The sequence below is a fragment of the Haemorhous mexicanus genome, chromosome 4 (assembly GCF_027477595.1).
Source record: "Haemorhous mexicanus isolate bHaeMex1 chromosome 4, bHaeMex1.pri, whole genome shotgun sequence".
Classification (NCBI taxonomy): domain Eukaryota; kingdom Metazoa; phylum Chordata; class Aves; order Passeriformes; family Fringillidae; genus Haemorhous; species Haemorhous mexicanus.
In genome coordinates, this window is record NC_082344.1 from 22,122,219 (window position 1) to 22,141,669 (window position 19,451).

Genomic DNA, 19,451 nt, shown 5'->3' on the forward strand with positions numbered 1-19,451 from the left:
ATCTACCAAGAGTGGACAAACTGATGCTTCATGCTGTGCCACAAACAATTACAGGTGATGAATTAAGTGCAAACATTACAAATTATCACCTTCTTTGCAGCACAGAATATACAAACCAGTTGACCAAAGTGGCACTGTGATGATAAAAGCCTGCAACCAAAGCAAGACAAAAGGTATGCCTAAAACCTCTGCTAATAATCCTTGTGAAACTGAAGCTGGGATTTCTCCTAGGCTGGGGAAAATGAATGAAGTTAGTTATTGGCTACTTGCTGAACACCCACAAGTGGGATGTCAAAGTAACTCCAGCCTCAGGGCTGCAAGGTGTGCTGGGTTGCTATTGAGCCAGAGCAGATGAGATGAACCCCCCAAAATGATTTAATAGATTAAAATATATAGAACTTCAAGGCCCTCTAAGCATCTAAACAGAAGCTGACACAATGATCTGGAAACTTGATTTATTAACAGCAGGAAAGGTGTAGAGAAAAGTGTCACAAACCTGAAGCTTCCAGCAGTCAGCCCAGTTTTACAGGGATTTAATCTGTAGCAAGATCATGTCAAGGTGTTTGAGCCATGCCCAGTGAAATTCTTGGGGCCCCTCAGATTCTTCCTCATGCATTTGGATGAAGAGGGATGGTCCTGCAAAGAGCCACATTTGGCTCACAAAAATGCAGTGTTGGAAGAAGGTAGCATGGCAATGAGCGTGTGTTTGCTTCTTAGCTGTGCATTAAGGATGACATGAGGGCAGAAACAGAGAGATTCTGCAATTTTTGCCTTAGAAAAACCCAAAGTCAAAACAGGGACAGGACTGGCACAGAGGTAGTTGAGCAGATCTCCTCTGCACTGTGAGTGGAGGCAGAAAGCCTGTTTTCAAGTTCTCTGGAGTTGGGAGAAATGTTGCTGGCTTACCGGGTGATTGTGTGAAACACTGCCTTTCTGCAGGAAGATGAGGCCTTTGAGTAGTTCCTGTGCTAGCTGCTGTGGCATTTAGAGTATATTCAAGCAGAGTCCTGAAGTACAGTGTGCTGGCTTGTCTAGCTGTTGAAACCAGCTTTTCTGATGATCTCTGGGCATCTTGGACCTGCCCTGCTATGCCTTTCTCACAGCAGGGGAAAGTCGATTATACTGTGAAGTATCTCTGCCATTCCCTTGGAGTCTAAAAGAAATAGATAAAAGATGTCAAAATCTCCTCTGAAGCTTGCATTCCCCTGCCACCAGGCACACAAATATTAGTGGGATTTTAGACTCCTAGATTCCAGAAAGATTGAAACCTTGCTTCCCAGGGCAAAAGATTGACTTGGTTATTTGAAGAGAATCAGGCTGCCAACCTTTCGCAATCTCTGCAGAAGGAAATAGCTTCAGTATTGCTTGCTTTATTCATCTGCCATGCTGAGTTAGGAATGGCTGAGCACAGGGCTGGCAAAACAGGATCCAGGCTGTGCTCACACATCCTGCTCCAGCTGCAGCTTTATGGATGAAGCCATTCACTCCCCCATCCCGGGCTCCCTCCCCTCTCTTCACCTCTTGCTGCCAGGCATTCATTCTTCTCGTGCAGCCAAGGCAACCAGCAACCACGGGGTAATTGCACCCAGTCAGGCAAAAACATACAGATCAAGATAAACCAGTTTACCTGGTCAGTCTCTGATGGCCCAGCCCTGAAATGGTTTGGGGGATGATGATCTGAGACTGCTGGAAAAAGCAAAGGAGCTCCAGGCCAAGCTGCATGTGGGGTTAGCCAACATCAGCCAGATCTGGACAGGAGCAGAGCCTCCCTTCAGTCTGAGCTGCCTGAGAGGAGTTTGGAATGGGGAGCTGCTGTGGAGTCACATGTTGCAGCAATTGGGCACGGAGAAGGCACCGGAGGGCCACGACCCGGGGATGCGCATGTTTGTCTCGGTCCCTCAGGAGCCCCGGCCAGGCCCGGGTCGGCCGGCAGCAGGGGGCAGCCCCGACACGGCCGGCAGCGGCGAGACACGCTCTTGTGCCCCGAGGGTGCTGAGGGCGGCTAGGCCAGTCGCCTTTGCAGCAGAGGAGACACTAGAGACATCGGTAGAGGATAAAAGGGCCGAATTTTAGCAGGGGTCAATCCAAGGTTTTATTCTGGGAGCTCCCACACCTCAGGGGGCCTCCTGCTGAGAGCGCCGGGAGAGGTGCCAAGGTTACATTTAAAGGGAGGGGGAAACCTAAAGTAGATAACATTTTACTGACCAATTAAAAAAATTAAGGTGTGGATACCGGGAAATAGACATTTAGAACAGCGTCTGGAGTAACGCTTGCGGGGTTGACCCCTAGCCTCTGGCTAATCACTCGATGTCCTGGACCGAAAGTTCTAGATGGAGGGGATGGGATGCTGGGTGATTGACAGAAAACCAGGGTGGGGATTTGAGGATGATCTCAGCAAAGGAAAGGGATTACACAGGTAGAGGGAGGGGGTACAATCTGGGGTAAACTATTTGGGGAAAATAAAGGGATACAAAGACAAAACCATTATAAAACATAAAACCGCACTGCAACGCACGTTGTGAATTAGAATGCCATCACCTCGCTGGGCAGGGCACAGAGAGCTGCACACCTGGAGGGTGTGGGAGCTGTGCAGGCTGTAATTACAGGGGTATGGCACACTGGGTCACTGTGCTGGCTGCTGAGCTGCTGGAGCTGTTTGAGCCTGGACTAACTTTGGTGTGATTCATGGTGTTAATGATGCACTTTCTCTGCAGTGAAGGAAGAAGCTTCTTTTGTCCTTTCTTCTTTGTTTCAGGATGGTTTTTCTTTACATCTGTCAAATATTATTATTTTGTCTCCAGTTTGTATTAATTTTTGCAAATTGGTCCCCACAGTGAGACTCTGTACAAAGGTTTTGTGCTGCATCTTCTAAGCCTGCCTTAATGTCAGTGTTTTATCTTTTGAAGCTAATAATTAAAAGGAAAAAAATACTGACTGTGGCTTTCTGTCGTGATGCCAGTTGAGTACGTTTTCTCTTGTTGGTAGCTATCAGATCTGACTTGCACCCACAACAGACTGTGTTTGGGGGGGAAAAGTGTCACTGCTTTTATTTCATGTCTGGCCTGACAAGACTAGTAATGAGAGCAGCAAAGCACTTGCATCCCCAGTTAGCCAGCTACAAAACAGGCAGGCTGAGTCCTCGATGTACTGTCAATTCTGTGTGTTGTGTAGGCAATTAACATTGATGCTGAATTAATTAATGATGAGAAAACATCAAAGGGTTGGGGTGCCTCAGTTCACATGAGCACCAGAAGCTCAGATTGTTATCAGATTGTCTAGGAGTTGTCTGAGGGGGTCTTATAACCAGTGTTTTGCTGCATGCCAGAAAAAGGCTGGGGCTTCCACCCTGTGTGTCATGCGTTCAGACCTCTAAAATGTTCTAGGAGACATTTTTATGTAGACTGAGCATTTATTTTGTATCTATTATGACCTGTTTTGTAAATATCCCATAATAAGTCTTACAGTTGTTCTGTTTTGCAGATACACTGCAGGGGTCTTCTTACAGTTTGTTATTAGTCTCAATTTGTGCATTTTTAAGACAGTGAATGAATTCTTATAAGCATGGTCTCCGGAACAGGCATAAATAAAGGGGAGGAGGTTGGCAGTGAGGCTACAGGTAGAATTTGCCATCTAAGGCAGCATTTAGATTCCCCTGTTTCTGGAGCTAGAATTAGTCTATGTATTTTCTGGAATTATAGCTACTGAGCTTGCCTTGTTTGATGAATCAGAGAAACCCACTGGATTAAGTTTGTATGACAAGGGTTTGGTAGCAAAGGGGCTTATAGGAGTGGCTTCTCTGAGAAGGTGCTAGTAGTTTCCCCTATGTTGAAACTAGATTATCTTTAAGGTCCCTTTCAACTCAAACTCTTCTGCCAGTTTTTTGTATGTACAGCAGTGTTTTTTGGTCCTATCCTACCATCATAAACATCTATTTTTCCTATAGAGCAGTGCAAGCCACTGTGTTAATGACTGAACTGTTGGCTGTAGGAAGGCATGAAAAATAAAACTGAGCAGCATGAGAGTCATTGAAAGGAAGTCCCACCACAGTGTGTGGATTGTGGCATAGAAGAGCTGCTGGAGGGCCACAATGCAGAATTTCTTCCTGCATTTCTGTCCTCAGAATATAATTAGGCGTGTGATCCCACATGTGCGCCTAAAAAAGTTTCTTACTGACAAGAATAGTGAAGTTTTAAAATTAAAAAAATATGAACCAAAGGGAATGAAAGTAGTCAATGTTTTATTATCCAAAGAGAACTTTGATGTAGAAAAGTTGCACACAACCCGAACCATCAATTAAATTCACCTCATCTGTGGCCTGCTTGATTTCAAAGGTCTTTGACAAGACTTGTACAAAGAAAGTTTTAAAAGTTCTTGCATTGTAGTTAGTATTTAAAAAATCATGACTTCTTTTTTATGACTACACATACCCCATGCCTCTTCCTAAGGTAGCAAACCAAACATCTGGTTTTTTTAGGCTCAATGATGCTTGGATCAGGATCAAAGGGAAAGGTTGCCAATTAAGCCCCATGATCACCCCACCATGTGTGTTTGATGCCATATTTTTTCCATCTGATTTATTTCATCTAAGCTTGATATTAAATCCCTTACCAAATTCAGATTAGCCATGGCTTTCCCATTACTCTGACAAGACATCAAAGCTCCAGAGGACCCAGAAGATTGAGTTAGCCACTGTCTGAGTCTTCACTGAGCTGCTCTTAGAGACATGTATCCGTGTAAGCAACAAAGAGAATAAGTGATATGATATCTCTGCCCTGAAACTTTCAGAAAAGTTAAATGGGTAAAAGGTAAGACTAAGCTGAATTTAAACAAGAGCTACTATGCATTGTGAGCTATATACAATAAAGCAGGCTTGTATTCCTTATAGGAAAATTACTAGAAAATAAACAGCAACGAAGCTCCTGAATAACTTGGAATAATTTTAGTACATATTTCATCAAAATAGGATGCATTGTGTTACTAAAGGAAATATGTTTGCTATTAAAATAACTTTAGAAATGGAGGGAGGAGCAACAAGGCACTGTAAAAACCACACAGTGCTCTCACTGCTTATTGCAATTATTAGTTACCTTCTCAGGGCTAAAGGAAAACTCTTCAGGTCTCTCTCAGGGAGCTAGGATGCTGCCAGGAGCATGCAGCAGTGAGGAAACCTGAAGGTGGTGCTTGGGAGACAGTGGGTAAGAGTTTGTTTAGAAAGGGGAAAAAAAAAAAAAAGATAAAAATAGAACTTTGAATTTAGCCTTTAGGACTCAAATGACTTTGTGTACAAGACTGCCTTGATCTCATTGTCCAGGTAGGAGAGCTGTACCTCATCTCCAAGGCTGAGAGTTATTTATTTTTAAGAGGCTGCACGTGTCCCTCACACCTCAGTGTGTCTAAATCAGAGATAAATGAGCTGGATTTTGTCCCATGCCATTGGCATTACAATAGTGACAATGACCAGTAGGTTGGGCAGGGCTTTGCTGTCACTTTCTGGGGCAACTCCTTGCCTGTCCTCTGTGAAGCCACAGGCAGTGTCAGATGCCATGATGTCCCTATAATTACATCTTGTCTATTTTGTGGGAGAAGGTGCAAAGTCTTGGGGCTAGCAGTTAGAATTAGGACTCTGTCCTAAGGGTTGTTCAGAAGTCAAGGAAGACCAGTACAAATCTTTGGACCTGTGCCATGCATTTTTGGTTTCTCCTTCAAACACATCTGCCACTTCCTGGTGAGAAAATTCACAATTTTTCCATTTGGGAGACCATGGGGAGTCATTTCAGAGATGAAGCTCATGCTCAAAATAGGAAGAAAAGGGTAAAGGAAGGAGCTGTGGTTTGTTGAAAGGACTAGTCAAGATGTGGTGATGAGGAAATCCTTTGGGACCTTGAGTAGGAGCTCTGCAAGATGGGAAGAAATATCTGTATGGGTCTTATTGACTGTTCCTTACAAAGGCAATTGTGTAAAATAGTAAAGCATGATACAGTAGCACTGGAAGGGCATTTCTTAAAAAGAAAAAAAATTTCCTTGTTTGAAAAGAAAGGAGAAGGTCAGAAGAGAATAATATAAAATACAGAGTCAAATGTGGTCACTCTCACACAATGGTCTGATGGAGGAAGACTCTCCACTGTAAAAAGAAGTGCTTGTGTTAGGTAATAGTTATGCTGCTTAAGGAGGTGACTGAGGTCAGAGTTTGGACCCATGTTTTGCTCTCAAGCCTCATCTTTAGGATGTGTTGTGTTGCCAGGTATGAAGGTTGTTGTGAAGAGGCAGGAGATGAGCTGCTCTCTGTGGTGGATGGGACAAGGAGAGACAGCTTTATATGGCAACAAGAGGAAATATTCTTGGCAGCTGGCTAGTACTGCCCTAAACTTAAACCATCTGCAGGGGCCTTGGAATATAAAACCTAAGGTCTTGATCCACTCAGGTATGTTTAAATGCATGTGTAAAGCTAAGTATGTAGATTAAGCCATTTTTTTTCAGTGTGTAATGAATCCAAGAATGTTTGTTATCTACAGCCTTTGAAGTCTTGGCATATACTGCCATGATTGCTGTTAAACTTGGGTGCGTGTGTGTGGGTGGAAGGACAAACTCTGAAACAGGAGAATATTGTTTTTCAGCAGCTGAATGGCATTATGGGCCAACAATGGCCAATAATATGCCAGTACTTGTTTAAAAAAACAATTCCAAAACACTCACAACTACACAACTTCAAAACCAGACTTATGATACCCATCAGCAATCAAAATATGAGTCTGATGTAGGAATGTTCAGCAAAGATGCTCAGGAATTTATGTACTCACATCTCTAGCACTTGGAGTTTAGTTTTTCCCAAATGTGCCTACTCAATGCCAGCAAAACTGTTTTGGTTCCTTTCCTTGAAAAAGATATTTAAACAAAAAGGCTTTTTCGCTGTACTGAGATCACGTTCAGCTGTACAGATGGTTTTGGTTTTGTTGTAGCACACTCTTACCTACATCACTAACTTCCTTTCTAAAATATTCCTTCCTTTCTCCTGCTTTATTTATAGTAGCTGTTGGGTAACATGAATCTCAAAATTTTCTCTTAATAATAATTGTCTCTAGACAGTTTATCTTTGGACAAACCAACATTCATAGGCAGATCCTAAAGTTTTCTTCCAGAGAACTGTTGGAAATCCTGTGCTGTTTAATGGTGAAATGGGCTTTGTTTCTTTTAAAATATTTTTTGGGCTAGAATAATTTTTTCTTTACAGTGGAGTGCTAAAATGAGCCAGAATAGAGCCAGTATCATCTGCTGACCCCTTTTCAAAACATAGGAGAGAAAACACTCTGCTGTTCCTGTCAGTGAACCTGACAAAGCTTCTTTACCTAAAACATAATTTCCATGAAGATCAATAGTTCTGATTATATGAATTCAAAAGAAGAAAAGTCACAGTGTCTGGCATGTCTGCTGCTCACTGGTTCTTGCCCTTAGAAATCTTGTACTTCACTCTTAGTTGACCTCCTCCAGCTTTGATTTTAACCAGGAGTGTTCTTAAGGCTTTGTCTTTGAAATGAGAAAAAAAGAATTTGGTTGCTCAAATGCCATCTGCAGTCTTTCAACAAAAAGAGGCCACTGAGAGCAGCTGAAAAGCAACATTGAAATGGTAACTGAGGTATGAGGTTCTGCCTGCTTCCCCCAAGTATTCACATAAGCTGAGAAGGACAGGAATCCATGGGAAGACTTTCAGAAGCAGAAGTGATGAGAGTTTTAAGTTGCTTTTGCTTATTCCCTTTGCCATTTTAAACCCTGGATCTGAGCACGCAGAAAGGGGAAGGCACTTGAGGAAAATGGGATGGGAGAGGCCCTCATAGCCAGACTGTTTTCCCATGATGCATGTCTGAAGTTGATAGTAGAGTTGGTTACAGAAATACAGATACTTAGAGCTCAATTTTCAAAATCAGGTTTTTAATTCAGCAATTAAACACCTGCACACTGATTATTCAGAAAGCCTGTCAGCACTTACCTCTTACAGTGGGTGTCAAGTGCCAATTTTAGGTCTAAGTGCAGATGTAGGTGCGTGAACAGAGGGTTTCAAGATTGAAAATCGGGCTCTTAACAACAACAGGTTCATCTGCCTGTGACTCCTCTGCACTGAGTAGCAAAATCAGCTGAGCTTAAAGGGGGAGAAGGCTGAGAATAAGGAGCACAATTCAGCTAATAGCTGCTGTTATGAAGCTGTCCAAAGATGACTTGCTGCCTGACAAGGAGAGTACTGTTCTGTGGGGCAGGGCAGCAGGCTCTTCAGTTCCACATCTACATTTCCTTGCTTTGCTTCCTTTTAGTTTCTGAACTGTTTTTCAGTGCCTTGCCCTGCAGACTGAGCACATAATTTATTTAATGTATTTAATGGAGTACAGCACCTTCTGAGCCCAGAGAGACTGGCTGTTTGACATCCTTCTCCCATGGGGTACAGGTAGTGTGCTAAGGGGCACCAATGTACCCCGCCTGCCACAGGAGTGAACAAAAAGCCTGAGTGCTGGAGTCTGAAGCAACAGAGGAAAAGAGTGTAATGTAAGACAGGGTGCAAAATGAGACATTGAAGGCAGCAGGGCAAACACAGCTCCTGTCATCAGGTTTCTCCCTGATCTGGGGACAGATGGCCTATCATTCCTAGCTTGTGCCTCAAGATCCCCTGGGAGCTGTGATCAAGTATTTTCTTTAAATCCAGGCTAATACATTGATAGCGTGAGCCACATGTATCACAGATTTGAGGTATGGATTTCTGCTTTGTTCGAAGTAAACCCAGAAAGAAAGGCAGCCTTGTCAAAGCCTTGTGCTAATATCTGCTGGGATATTTCTTGTGCAAAGGAAAGGAATCAGCTTCAGGTTATGAAAGAGGGAGCTCCATTTCTTCACATACCCAGCCAGAGGCTGACTGAGAAAAAGCAGAAATATTTCCAGTGTGCAAGGCTCAGGGCAGGGACAAAATGCCATGGATATATTTGTGCAGGACTTTCTAGAGGAGACAAAAGAAAACCCACCAAATGAAAGAGCTCAAACTGGTACAAAGAGCCTTACAAATGCCAGTAAATGGAGATAGAACCTTGCCTTAAAAAGTTTAGCTCTTTGGAAATAAAAACCCCTTCTAAACCAGAGCAGGATTGCTCATTGAGATGGACAAAAGGCTGAGGTGTGCAGCTGAAAAGGCAAGCTGTGGTCTTGAAGGAGGTAGAGGAAGTGCTCTGTGAGTGCATTCTCAAAAGTAAAAGTGACTGGACCCCAACCTCTTGCTCCCTGTGGGTGGGAGAAGGATGGCAAAAGCTGATGTTCTTCCCACTATCAAAGGAAGAGATTCTGCCTCCCATGTAATTGTAGGAGGTTGAAGTGGCATTTTAGAAAGATGCCTGAGTTGGCCTTGGCCTCAGGAGAGCCCTATAGTTCAGTGGTGCTATGTTAGGAAGACAGGAAGGTCATGAAGCAAATGCTGCTTGGGTGCCATGGGCAGCTGCAGTTCCTGCAGCATGGAGGCTAACACCTCTCCTAAGGATGGCAAAGGTGAAGGGTACTGTGGGGTTAAGATTTAGAGCACTATTAGCTGATATTCATCAGTCTGCCATCAACATTTATGAAAGTAATATCTAACCAGTCTAGACCAGAGCCAGCAGACCTTTGGTTTTGTTTGCTCCTTTTCTCTTGCAGTGTGGGGTAAATTAAACAGAAGGACCTCTTCTCCTCTGCTGTTCATTTGTTTACTCTTTCCTACCCCCTTGTCTGTTCCTTGCCTCTGTTGTGAGTCTTGGCACCTGCTTGGAAGAAGAGTGCATGAAATGGACAACAGCTGGCCAGAGCTGCTGGAGCCTCAAATCCTTTTCTCAGCAAATAAATGAGGAGCAACCACACCCACCAGGATTGGTAAAAAGAGGTAAATTATTATTATCAGTGTCTTAGAAATGTCAAATGATTCTGTCAATAGTAGAGCCCCAATGTGCCTGATGCTCCTGTGTATCTTTTGTGGGAACACTGCCTCTATTCAGAGAAAGCAGGAAAGAGTCTGAGAGCGGATTAATTATCTTACAATGAATCACTGCAGGATTAGAACATTTGTTTCTATTTACACTTGGGTCTTCTTTCTCCAAATTGCATAACTTATTCTAGAAAAAGCACCACCTCTTTGTCTTGTGGTATTGCTGAACCTTGAGTAGATGCCCTCTCATTTGAGATTGTTGGTGCAACAAAGCTTTACTGATTTAGTTGCTGGGAATTAGAAAAAAAAAAGCCCCCAGTTATTAGACTGCTTGTTAAATCTCACCATAGCTAAATAACATCTGGCTTTCTATAAATACAGCAAGTCAGTCATTAACAGTGGGACTATTCACTGTTTACAGAGCTGCATTTGAAGAGAACCAAAATGCAAAGTATTTGCTGAAAACTGCACAACATCTGTCTGCAATAGACTTTTGATAAACCCTGTCTTACATTCCCATCATCTTCATATTCCACTATTTGGATATTTTGTGTATAACTAGCTGTCTTTTCCTCCAGAGTCACAGACATGTTGCTGCAACAAGCAACATGAGGGTTTCTAAAGTGCACAGAAACTTCTTGTGCTCAGACCAACAGCCTTGGACTCCTGCTTCTATTTAGGTATGTGCAGACAATTCATCAGAACCAATCAGCCTTTTATCCAGGTAAAGCCCTTTGCTAGATCAGGCAAAATAAACACAAGTTGTGCATTACGTTAGGGATTTGTTAGAAACATCTTAGTTGTGATCCCACTGCAAACCCCAGCCTTGCAGATGTGTCTTGAGAAAGCCAGGGAAGGTGTGCAGAAGTTGAGGATCTCCATCCACTGAGATCTCTATAATCCACAGGACCTGTGCTGCACAGTTAATCCACTGACACTGCAGTCCCTCCAGGATCGGGCTACCCAGAGAGACCATTGCAAATAGGTATACTAAACCAGACTTCTTTGCACATGCTGAAAGTTATGAAGCCAGGGTTCCACTGCCTGTTTCCTGTGCAGATATGCTGATGCTTAATAAACTCATTAGACATTTCCCCAGGGGCTAAGGAGAGAGGAATTTTTCCCTATACAACCCAAATACAACCCAACTCTGTCATACATATATAGGAGCTAAATGTGTGTAAGAGATCCATTTGTGTGTAACTAAAAATTGCCAGAGAGGTTAAAAACCCTTGGGTAGGCAGGCAAGGGTATGTACAGTGAGATCCCATAATGATTCCTTTCAGGGAAAATTCAGACTGGAAGGGGATGTTTGCGGTCAATGATAGAAGTGCCTGGCACTGAGGCACTGGCCCTGTTTGGTGAATCCACACTGGTTTTTCTCTCCATAAGGCTGCTGTATTAATGATATTTCCCAGCAGGATGCTCCAAGGAGGTGACACTGGCAGGCCAGAGCAATAATTTTTTTGCTGTGAGAAAGGCCCGTTAGCAGGCAAGGCTCTCACCTGCTTTTGCAAAGGTACATTCACCCACATCAGGATGCACAGGCTCCAGCACGTGTTATGATTATGTTCAGAAAAATCTGCTTCCTTTTCATTGTGAATAGACATGGGAATGGATTTTTGTGCCTTTTCCAGCCTGCTTCATTCTTCCTTCCAGCCTGACCTCCTCTGCTATAGTATTGGTGGCAGCAGTCTCCGGGGAGGAAGCCTTTCTGAAGGACAATGAGTTGTTTTGCGATGCATCAGAAAATGGGTTTCAGCTCTGCTGTACCCATTTTGAGTTTGAATTTAAATTTTTTTGTATTATACTGCCATCCGTGGCTTCTAAGTGTCTTCCACATGATAACAATTAGCAATTCTAACTATTAATTTTATGGAGTCTGGCAGATAAATATCCTTCAGGTCTGTGCCATAGGGCCATAGTTTTTAGTATCACAATGGCAGTGCCAGGCACAAAATGCCTCTTTGTGGAAGATGGTAGTGTATTTTCTGATGTTATGGACTATACATTTGGTGGAACTAGAAAGAATATGATCATGAAGTGTTTCCTGGATGGTCCTGTGGCAGCATTCCCAGTCTATTCACATACGCACACGTATAGCCTGAACATTTTTTAGACTTTTAAGAAAAGGATGCTTAGAAAAATCTCCTCAGCAGAAATACAAACAAACAAAAATTCTACAGGAAAAATAACATAGGTTATAGCCATTCACAAAACCTGCATGACAGAACTCCTGAGTGCAGAACATTCATGGAGTGAGAACTATGGGAAGATCCCATACTTTGCTTTTTTGTCTGGGACCCCTAGTGGAAAGCAAGTACGTCCTCCTGCTTTGTGTCAGCCCAACCGAAAAAAAAAGTCACTCTGAGTGACCCTGGTCAGAGATAGGTTGACTTATTTATTAACCTGTGCTTACCCTTGGCTGTATGATGGATCAGAAACCTGCCGAGAGCTGTGGTAGAAAATGCGACCACAACCCAAGATCCTGTTGGCTGTGCTCTCCTCTAGCACTGTGTCCAAGAAGGCATATGTGGGGGGGATATGGGGGGCTGCACACTTTGAAACTCAGCTCAGTAACAGCAAGTGCTATATAATATGCACTGTTTAAATATTGTCAGTAAACCAAGGAAAGTTGTCAGAAATTGATGCAACTTTTGATGTTGAAAACAGTAATGGTAGAGGTTATTGCAGTTTTATGCAATATGGAAGGAAGAGATATTTTAAATTAAACAGGAAATTGGCATATAGTGATAACAAAGAGTAAGTGAAGATGTTTATGATGAGATACCTTCAGCCTGTGGGACTGTGTACATGCAACATGTGAGCAAAATTTCTTGTTGAAACAGTCATGTCATGTGCCTAGCCCAGAGAGAAAAAGACATGAAATCACCAAATTAGAAAAGAGGCAAGGAAGACCAATCTGTACTCGAGATGTAGTCTGCCATTATCTTTAAGGGAAGAATATGAGCTCAAGAGGAGTATTTAGGGCTCTAAGAGACCCTCACACCATCCATAGTCTGATCTTCAACCTAACAGAGCTTGTGGAGACCTTGGTGTTGAGTATATCTTATGGTTTTTAGTAACCATTGAAGGATTTAAGTAGCTCAGGTCCCACCTGAAGAGAATGATAGCCTGAGGCTGAGATGTAAAAGTGCACTGAGAGGCAAAGCCACAGCCCCAGGGCTGTCACCTCCCCCAGTAAAAGCACAGTGTTTAAATCAAAGCAGCGATGCAACACGCTCCTCTCCATGGGCCAACACTCCATGCCAGACAGAGTGAGCTCCCCAAAGCACCTGCATGCTAAATCCCCTGAAACCACAGCTGTGTTATTCCTTCACAGAGATTGGTGGGACATTATCAGCCCCAGATCATTTAAATTTTTGGCTAAGGTATTAACACAGAGCAGGAGGGGAATGAAATAAAGTGTGCAGGGGACAGAAATGCACACTGGGTCTCCTGATGGTTCCTAAGGTGAAATCCCAGTGTTGACTAGTTTATTGTGGCCAGCTGGGGTGCAGAAGATGCACACACTTGCAGGGCAAGACAAAAACTTCCCTCTTCTTTTCAGAGAGTTTTCTCTCTTCCATAAAGCTTGCTATTGCTGTGAAACCCTGCAAAGAGACTTAGCCATTCCATGGGGACGTGCATCTGCAAGCCCTTCTGGCTCCATAATTATCTACATATAACTAATCTGGAATAAAACTGACTCAAAGCTGGACATTTTCCAGCTTAATAAATTTATTTAAAGCAGGGAAGCCCAAAACATAACCAGTAATATATTGTGGGAAATACTCTTCAGTTTTAATTTGAAATATTTTACTGCTGGCATAAGCTTTAGAATGGCTTTTAAGTATATTTTATCTGGTCTTTCTATGATATAAACTTTTAATTAGTAATAATCAATGGAAATTGGGAGAAATGTACACCACCATCTAAAACAAGAGTTGCATTGCTGACCTATGCCAGCCTTAGGGAGCAGATGACAGTGGATGGTATATGCAGGTCTTGTAATATAAAACAGCAAGTTAACTGATTATTAATTATTATTGCTAATAAAATGTACCCTGAAATTGGTGCTTTACTGTGTTAATAAATTTTTGTGTAGCTTTTCTCTGTAAATATTATAGCATTACCATGTTGAGATGTTTTCCAGCCATAAACAAGGAGGCTGAACATGACAGTGGTCGCAAGGTAGGAGGAGGGTTCTGTTCTCCACAGTAAATTCCCCTAATAAAACCCATCTCCAGTGCTTCATTCCTCACAGAAATGCTGCAGTGCCAAGTTGGTACTAAACTGGTAGGACTGCACCTCATTAATGGTGTGAGAGCCCAAACTGCCAGAGAAAATACTTAATTTAAATTCAGGAGCCCTTGGACCTGGCCAAAACAGTGGGAACCATCTAACCTAATATCAGCCCTCTAATAGTACTGTACCCCATGGGCCTTTAGGCTCCCCACGTGATTGATGCAGAGTTCAAGACACCTCTACAAGAATTGTTGTACAGACAAAGATATGGTGTGTATCCACAGGGGCACTATTTGGGCCTGGACAGAGATGGCTCTGTTTGGGTGGTAACACCACCAAATTGTGTTACCCATAGTGTTACTGTGACTGGCCCATTCAAGGCTGTCTTTCGTTGTTTGCTGGCCTGTTCTTTATCTTCAACAGCACTCAGAGGTCATCTAGCCATAGTAGTTTTCATACAATGGACAGACTCATTTTGGGCCAAGTACTGAGAAAAAAAATGCTTAAAGCAGCATGAGAAGGTATTTATATTTTTTTCCTACAGATCTCTGCCTCATGAAAACCCCCGATCCTCCTTCAGAAAACCAGGATCTTGGTAAGATATACTCTAGCTTAAACCACAAGCCTCTAGAGCATGTGAATGTGTATTTAAAACAGATTTTTGGAGGAAAATGAGCCATTATTCCATTTTCAATTCTTGTTGCCTCTGCAAAGAAAAAATGTGCGACCTGTCTTATGCACTGCATAAACAAGGGATGGAGGGCAAAGACTGAAATCGGGTGTGAAGGCACCTGTCCAACACCATGGAACAAGACACAGCAAAGGCACAGGGAAAATTCCACAGCAGGGGTGGAAGGGAGGAAATGAGACTTGAAGGAAAGTCAATGAAAAAATACACCCTCTACCATTTTCTCTTCCTTTTTTTCATAAACTTAAATCTACCTGGCATAGTGTTAAGCGCAATTCCAAATGAGCGTTGTTATAAATAGTGCTCTGCAATGCAGCCTTCACATATGACTGTGTCAGCCTGCCGACAGCAAAGTGTGCCTCCATTTATAACCTCACTTTCTTACCTTGGTTCCTCACCCTAATTTGCCACTGTTACCTGGGAGCTGACAGCTTCCAATTACAGTCCCATTTGCATTTCTGACAGGAAGCATCAGGGTCTGGGTTTAAAGGTTTGATCTGTTCTTTCCTGAACAAGTGTTCTCCCTGAAGTCCACTCAACAGCTTGTTTCTGAGATTGTCATCTTTTTCACAGAGGTGTTTTGAACTGTAGTGAAGTGTAACCTGTGTGGATCCAATGTAGTTCTCACTAGAAATGTAATCTACAATTACTGAAGATTCCAGGTGCTACTTTGAAAGTTTTCTGCATTTATACAAATAAAACGACCTCTCAATTTGGATCAAAGTTTTCTTTATATATTTCTGCAGGTATAAGCCACTGAATTGCTCATTTAAAGCAGCTCAGTGAGTAACACACTGATGTGAAGACAGATTTGGAAAGAAGTCATGGAGAAATCAAGGCCGGTGGTGAGTGAGGTAAACTGGAGGAGAGTTCATGGGAGCTGCTGCTGTTCAGGAGGCAAGTACAAAGCTTGACCTGCCCTTCCTTTGATGTCCAGACACTGCAGGACTTGAGACCAGGAAGCCAGATCTTCTAGCTCCCTGTTCCCAAATTCAGTCTTTCTGCCCTTTCAACCAGCTTCTGAGCAGGAATGAATCAGGGGAGAGGAATGTCATTGACAGAGAGAGATTCCCCAAAGGGGCTAGGCACTGCAGGCTCTAGGGAAGCTGATGAAGCATCTTGGAAGTGCTCTGGAGAAAAAAGATGCCTCTGGGGAGAACATCTGTGGGACATCAAAGATCATTTGTATGGCTGAAAATGGATCTCAGACCTGATCCTCGACTTTGCTGTTGTCTGATCACTGTGTCACCCTTTATGGCCCCAGGACATCAACCAAGTTGGGTAGGTCCAAAGTAGGAGCTGCTGCATCTGAATGATTGATTTTTTTCTTCTTCAAAGAGCTAAGTAGAAGATGAAGCTAAAGGAGAGACCAAGGGACTTCTAGATGCTGGCAAGGAACATGTCAAACAAGCAGTCTGAAATTAGTAGCTAACTCAACAGAAATCCTGCTGGTAGTGGAGATGAGAGAAACAGACCCAATTTTCCTTTCAAATATATGACAGTGGGTAGAAATGAAGTGTCTTCCATGTTACTTCTCCTCTCAGCTTCTGCTGATGCCTACTGACAACAAATGCCACAGTTAGAAGGACATAGTCCAGGAAAGAAAGCTGGTGCATCTGCCATCTCCTGGTTTCTGTCTTTTGTTCAAGCTGCAACCATTCCTCCTCTTTGTATTTAGTGGCCTCTAACAGAGCACTGCCTCTCTACTCTGTGCAGTCAGGAGACAAAAGCAGCTCTGAAATAAATGTTTTTTCCTCAGAGAAGGGCTACTTGGGAAGTGCTGCTCTCATCCTGAAGTGAATGTAGAATCCTTGAACTGGGAGAAGTTGCACTGGCTGTGGCAGAGACAGCCTGGAGTTGCTGCTGAATCTTGCTTTTGTACCTTAATTTCCCCTCTTAGCAGCAGATTTGAAAAGTGACATCACCTTAAATCCTTCACCCATTCTTTAAAACTTTACAAGATTAAATAGAATCTCTTTGGGTACTTAAACAGGCACAGGAAACTGTATAGCTTTGTATCCTGCTGGGATCTGAAAGTAAATAAGATCTGCTTTTTAATCACAGGGTCATCTTTAAAACACAGTATAAAGGGCAATTCTCTCCTCTTTCCAAAGGAATTAATTTTGTGGTGTAAGAAATTGAGAAGGAAGCAGGAAGGGACTGGGTGAGATTGTGTGGGCCAGAAGTCATATGCTCCAAGCATGTCTCTAGTGTAGTTAATACAGTTTGATTAAAATTAGTTTGGCTTTTTGTTACACTAGTTATCCTAGAAGATTGCTCCCAGCTCTGAGAACCCATCCTTCTGGGTGCAGGAGGAGCTCCAGGAGCATTTCTCCAGTCCTGTGAGCAGAGTGATCAGTTATTCCCAAGCGAGGTGGGCCAAGGCAGCAGTCACAGAGTAACTGCAGGATGGATTTCAGCATGGGCAGGATGATGTAAGAATGCCGCAGGCCTATTGCCCTGTTGCAATCCTTGAGATGTCATGAGCACGTGCTAGAAAGAACCCAAGACACTGCTTTTCAATGTGCAGGGAAGATTAGTCTGGTCTGATTGAACTCCAAAGTGAAATGCAAGGAGGGAAGTGAAGGTGCCTTCCTTGGGGCTTTGGTTCCCTAAGAGAGAAGAAAAGGCTCTGCAGAGGGTGGGACCACCCCACCTCTGTGTGTTGTTCCTGAGAAGAGCATTTTCCTCCATGGAGATGCTGGGGCTGTTGCAGGCTGCACCACACACACATCTGCTGTTTCCCATCTAAATATCATGCAGCATGGGTGAATAACAAGCAGAGACACCTGTGCCTGCACTTCAGTTGATCATCTTCCTAATTATATGACATTTTTTCGTGGGTCAAAACATACTAAAACAACCACTTAGTGGAAAGCTGGTTAGAGGTGTGTGACTCACTAATAAAATTGCTGCGCACTTAGTACCTGTCAGAAGAGCCCAAATCACCTACTCGATTTTGAGCATGATTTTCTTTTCCCTTACACGTATGCAATTCAGGAATGACCCTTATCAGTCATTTCCCATGTACAGGCACACACATGAAGGCTAAGAGGAGGAGGAAAGTCCTTAAAGATGGAATGGGAGATTAATTGTATGTGAAATGCCCTAGACAACTTGGGTCACCCTATCTGCAGTTTCACAGTGCCACTGGCTGCAAAATCATGGAATAATGAGTGTACATCTTGGGACTTCCTAGGACATTGCTGTCCAGTACTTGAATCTGTCTACATGAGATGGAAAAGAGTTCACCAGTTTGGTGATAGGATGAGGGACAGAACATAAGGAAAAAGCAAAACAGTTTGAAAGCAAAATACCTTAAAAAAAAAAATCTGCATTATTTAGAGGGATGAGGTATTGGGCCTTTCTCTCTGAAGTTCTTAAAAGCCACAAAATGCAACCAAATGTGCAGGGCTGGGAGAGATAGAACACCACAAGCGTGTGTGAAAGAACACTTTCTTGAGGCACCTTTGGTCTTGCCCACACAGAATGAATTGCTTTCCTTTCCAAGAGAGGCAGTGGGGGAGAGAGTGCAAACAGGGAGGGAGGAACACAGATCTTGCAGAAGGGATTTATTCTCCACTTTGGAGGTGGGAACACACACAATTCTGGGAAGCTTTCATTATGTGCTTTTGTCATGATTTCCACACGTGCTTCCAAGCATGTTGCTGAGCATCCTCTTATGCCAAGGTGTTTGCATTGCCTTAAAGCCCTTTATGAATCATGTCTGTGCTGTGCAGGTTTTGTGTTTTGATGAGCCAAGAGATCTAACGAGACCTTTTCCTGTCTCTGGCATACTGCAATTATTTATTGGAAGAGAAGCAGTCAGGTATGAAATGAATGAATTTCATAAGCAACTTTTTTTAAACATGTTCTTTCAGTTCTTTTTCCCTTGAGACTTCCCACCATCCTGCGCCTGCTTTCCCCACTTGATCTGTTGTGAGAGAATTGATTTCCAAAGAAAAAAATCCCATTTTGAAAGACTTTTCTGAAATCATAACTGACTGCAGGGAGACAATTTAATAGGGGGAGATGAAACTGGGACACTGGAGATAAGAAGTTAATAGGGGATTTAGTCATATACACAAAACACCACTAGACAGGTGGATGTAAACCAGCTCTTTGATTTCCAGCAGAGCTTGCTGTGGTGAACAACATGTTCTCTGAACGTCAGCAAGGATACCTCTGTGACCATCCCAAATGTAAGTGGCCACTGTCTTGCAGGCTATAAGATCTAGATAGCTGGAGCTGGAGAGAAATTATGCTTGTATATTCATGCCACTCAATTGTAGAGAGCCCCACTATGTTGAAGCCCACAAGATCAGTGTCAGAGGAAGATAAAAGGTATAAAACATGTAATTATTTCACTGCAGAATTCTAGAATTGTTATCCTGCTATCTTCTTCCTAAAGTACTGCTGGAAATAAACTTTTAGATGAGTTTTTTTGAGGGCACCATCACTTTTATTGCAAGGGTCTGCAAGCACAACATGAGTGTTCATACTTAAAACACAGTGTTGCATGTTTTAAACAGCAGCATTAAGGATGCAAAATATCTGCAGAATTAAAAAGTGAGATGAAGCACCTCTAAATCC